General features: G+C 41.5%; 1 long non-coding RNA gene across 2 annotated transcripts in view; it reads right to left on the reverse strand.

Moving 5' to 3' along the window:
• The window catches only part of LOC143118966 (uncharacterized), a 100,500-nt gene that overhangs the window by 23,318 nt on the left and 72,182 nt on the right, over positions 1–5,000 (reverse strand). The gene's annotated exons all lie outside the window — the stretch shown is intronic.

Raw genomic sequence — 5,000 nt, forward strand, 5'->3', positions numbered from 1 at the left:
TGTGTGTGTGTGTGTGTGTGTGTGTGTGTGTGTGTGTGTGTGTGTGTGTGTGTGTGTGTGTGTGTGTGTGTGTGTGTGTGTGTGTGTGTCTGTGTGTGTGTGTGTGTGTCTGTGTGTGTGTGTGTGTGTGTGTGTGTGTGTGTGTGTGTTCAATCTGACATCACATGTTTTCCACTGAATTCCACACAATGAGAAAATGCAGGATGCTTCAAACTTTAGGGTAGAGCAATAACCTAGAAATCGCAAACAAAACAAAAAACTGGCATCATTGGTTTCAGCGCTGCCAATGTGTCATGGTTAAAACGAACTGGGAAATTGCTGTCAGTATGTGCTTAAGAAAAAAAATCCGCTGGCTTGAGAGAAGTGTAAGAACTGCATGGATGATTCAAGGGTTGCTTTTGTAATGTATTCAGTGGAAAATCACTTTCACATCCATATTAGTCTGACAGCTTCCTGAAGCAAACAGCAGATCATTGCCTGTTGCAAAGAAAGGCAGTCACTTTAACATAGGCCATCCTGTGGTCATCATAAAGCTTTTCACAGAGGAGAGAGAGAGAGAGAGAGAGAGAGAGAGAGAGAGAGAGAGAGAGAGAGAGAGAGTAAGAGTAAGGGTTGGGGAGAGAGAGAGCCTGGCTTTGGATTCTTTGGATTGACTCCGTTTTGGCTGGAGCAGATGTAATTGAGGTTGAGCAAGGAGCTGTCGATGTGCCTCTCAGATATAAACAGCAGTTTTGTCAGCTTTTCTCAAGGGAACTTTTAGTCCTGAAGCTCATGTACTTCATTAACTAAAGCTAAGCGCCATCAGAGCCAGAGCAATGGGATCAAGACCAGAGCGACTAGGTGGAACAAATCTACTGAAGGGAATTGAGCCGTGGGAAAGCATACGCACACAACTTCAATGGTTTTTCTGTTAATCAAAACACGTCATATTCAGCACCAAATGTCATATGTGAAGGCCACCTTACAGGTGTGGCAATGTTCCTACAAAGAATGACAGGGTCTCAAAGAGTGGAAGTTCCTCCACAAATAGTGTGTGTGTGTGTGTGTGTGTGTGAGAGAGAGAGAGACAGTGTGACCTGAGGATGATTATACTGTAGCAGATTCATAATACTGCCTCACTTAAGAGATACAGAGCGAGAGAGAGAGAGAGAGAGAGAGAGAGAGAGGGACAGAAGTCGTTTTTACACTGAGATCGCTGCGCAACATTCACAGGAAGAGGAGACATCTTTTTGCCGCATCGTGTGTCTAAAAACGAGGCGAAACATTGCCATCCTTGTAGCCTAGAAATCTAGACGCACCCAGCGGCGGCAAATTTATTTGCTCAGCCTGTACGTCTAGTATCGAACCATAGGAATTTCTATTGGCTTAACACTGTGGATGTTCTCCAATCACAGCGCTCTATTTCGTTAGAGTCTTAAGGCGGGCTTAACAGGATAACGACATCCTGCGACGGTGAACAACAAGGAAGGTGGCTATGGCGAATGAAGAGGTTGTTTGAATCGGCGTTGGCGTCAACTTTGGAGGAGTTGAACTTGTGCTTTTCTTTGAAAGTAGAGCAACACAATGCACCTAAGTCATTCCTTTCGAAGAAGGATGTATTTGCCGTTTTGCCGACCGGATACTGATATGGTCGTAGCGCTGGCCTATTGCATGCCTAGGCAGTTTGAAAGACAATTCTCTGCCCGCCCCTTGGATTAAGCAGGTGAATGATTCGATTCCAGACTATACATTTCAATGATATAAGATGGCCCGCTAGGCTACCATCCTTGTACTTCGTACCGCAAGTGTTTACATATATGCTGACATATTGAGAAGCCAGGAGGCAGGACCAAATAGCAAAATGAAGCGCGACGTGCAACATTGGGCGTGAGGTGTAGCCTGTCACATGAGAACGAACAAATGATTTTCTGAACTAATTTTTAATCACTAATTTTACCCCCATAACTTTTGACAACTTTAGATCAAATGTGATACAATGAACAGAAAGCCTCTTCAATGTGCGTAATCGCCATGTAGGCTAGCAATTAATGTATGAAAATAAAGTTGTGCGTCACTTAGTGAAGGAGCTAGTAACGTTGCTATAACCTGAAGATGATCATACTGTAGGCTACAGTTATGTTATGTTGGCCATTCATCTACAAATGCTTTTCTTATGGATGCCATAAAATGCATACTGTATATGACAGTTTGAAAGGGTAAAGCCTGCTATTGCAAGTTTTGGGCCAGGTCCATAGGCTACAGGCTTCTGTTTCTGGAGAAAACGTTGAATCTAGTCAGACCTGTGTGATAGTAGAATGTGGCCAGGCTATCTCCATCTCTAACTAGCTCATATCGAGAAGAATACATGACGGAAATAACAGTGGACTAACTATGGATAACTGTGGATATACTTGTAGACCATAAAGGTAAGAGTTCATTGTCATTACATTTAGCTGTGTTTGCTTGTTTGGCTGCATAGCATGCTAGTTTGTTTGTTTAACAGTGACATTAAGCTATGTTCGCTAATGTCCAGCTTCTAGATGTTACGTGGCTAACAGTAGTTATAATGTGATAATGTAAAAGCTTGCTAGGACAGACACTCAAGGAGTTCATGCTTTGTTTTATCTCTGGATTTTAGGATAGCCTATATGGCAAACGATTGCATTCTGACCTACAGTCTAGCAGACTGGAAGCTTTGTGGATTTAAAGATTGTTGGAATGTGCTGTCTCTGCTATTGCTGCTTTTGATCAGTAAGATTTTAAGGGCCCTATCATGACATTCTAAAGTGCATTGTCACTCGTCAAAAGTCTATTCAAATTTAGTAGGATGTCCAGTTCACATTGGGAGGGGTTTCGTTCTCAAAAGTGGAGCGCATGGCGTAACAAGGTGTTCCTAGGTCTTTTAATCAGTCATATGGGTGTGTTTGGGGCGTAACATCATTTTAAACCAATGAGAATGACATCTGTCATTCCCTTTAACGGCGCAACGCGCGATATGTCAAATAAATGCATCGGTATTTTGGCATTCAACGGCGCATTTGAAGGAGGCTGCTTGCGAGACCGTATGGAATAGTCATTCTTAAACCATGTGTAACCGGGTCATGTTTGGAGTTTATCCTTTTTCATTTCATTTGCAAGTTTAATAGTGTATGTCTCCTTTAAATGCCAGAAAACTACAGTGACGTCAAGATGTAGTTCCCAAAGGGGTTTTTGTATAGTGATTTCTGGGTAGATTCAGAGGAGCGGGAACGTTGTAAAGGAGACAAGGCTGCTGGCACGAATGCAGGAGAATAATCGTTGCCAATAGCGTGTGTAAGTTGCATAATTGTTAAAATAACGACAGAATACACATTTAGTAGTATGTAACTTTGTACTTTTTGAGAAATGAGTTAGTTTGCTAAAGGAGGCCTGTTGATTTAGATATGTGAATTAGCTTCGCCGTCCTGAAATGTGTACTTGCAGATTTTTCCTGTTTCGTTTGTTATGAAGGTAAAGGTTGAATGACATTTAAGGTGTGCTAAGAAACTAAACGATGTTTTATTAAGGTCACTAAAAGCCACATTGTTTTATCTAGTTTTGAGACTATCCTGAGATCTGTATCCTGGTGAGAACACCCGCCAATGCAGTGACGTGTATGAAGTTGTAAGTGTATTGAATGTCTCGTTGCTTCATGTGCAATGATATTTTTATGTAATGTATGAGTTTGATGTAGGGTGTATTCATGATTTTGTGTATTTCTCTCTTTGTAGTATCACCGCTACCGTTTTATGCCACTGAGATTTATACTGTATCACATATATGTTGAGTTGTTAGTTTTAGCCTGCTAGAACTGTAGGCTGCTACTTTTGGCTCCGCCATCTTAAATGGATTTTGTAAGGCTAGTTAATGTTAATGAAGCACTGGGTGCTGGAGATTGAACATTGGTTTTATTTTTTTATACACTTGTAGAAGACAGAAGTGAAAACATTTTCTTTTGGTTGGGCTTTTGTATTGGACCACATTGAGAGCTACAGAGCTTAATTTTGTTTTGTACTTATATGTCCTTTCTAAAGATCCTTTTTCCATATATCCTATAAAGAACCCTAAATATATCTTTGTTGGTTTTGGTGTCCATTATTCCCCACCAACACATGCTTTACTAAAACCTAGCATAGTCTTCACGCATTTGCACTCGTCTATTATTTGAACTCATTGGCAAAGTGAAACTAACTTCACCAAGGAGTCAGTCAACGACAAGACAGTTATATGCAGTTACTTTCACTATTGACTGACAATGGGTTACCATCGAAAACATAGGCTGGAAAAAGCAACACTTACCCTAATGTTGCTCAAATGACTGAATAAAACAACATTTATCCTGCAGAGGAGTTGCTTATATCTCGTGACAGTGCGTCTTCAGCTGTGCTCCATACGTGTCTCTCGCCTCTCCCCTAATCACTTTTAACCGTCATTACCAATTTGCAAATGATGGTGAATAACTACTCATCATGAGATGTACAGTATTTCGTAATATCTTTATTCTAATTATGTTTACCATTGTAATCGTGCAATTTGTAATGCTTTGCATGGACGTGCGCAGGTGTGCGTTCATGAATGATAGAAGGATGGTGCGTGCACCTGCCAATATGACTGTTGATATGCGCTCTTAAAATAGCATATGAACAACTCGCCATTGACTTCTGACCAGGTTTAGGTGGTGTATGATAGCGATTTTTAGACAACGCGCCAGGTCCCTCCCTAGGTTGTTAATTGCCACACCCCTGGGCGCAATGCTTCAAAAATAAAGGTGCAAAATAACGAATTCAACTTCGCGCCGGTGAATAACGAACTTTACGCCATGCGCTGGTGACCCAAAATACAGCCCTCAATCTCCTGTGGTGGGTTGTACACATGTAGTGTCATCAAAACGCCCGCCCAGATTCCCCCATTTTGACTTTTACACTGGTGCCAGACTAAATCGTTTTGCCAAAATGTCTACCCTGCCTGGTGGTAAAAATTGGCGGGACACATTCACAGGAAAA

Source organism: Alosa pseudoharengus, unplaced genomic scaffold, assembly GCF_046254945.1.
Source record: "Alosa pseudoharengus isolate Yale_2024_CS ecotype anadromous, Long Island Sound unplaced genomic scaffold, YU_APseudo_1.1 YU_APseudo_1.1_scf_12, whole genome shotgun sequence".
NCBI lineage: Eukaryota > Metazoa > Chordata > Actinopteri > Clupeiformes > Clupeidae > Alosa > Alosa pseudoharengus.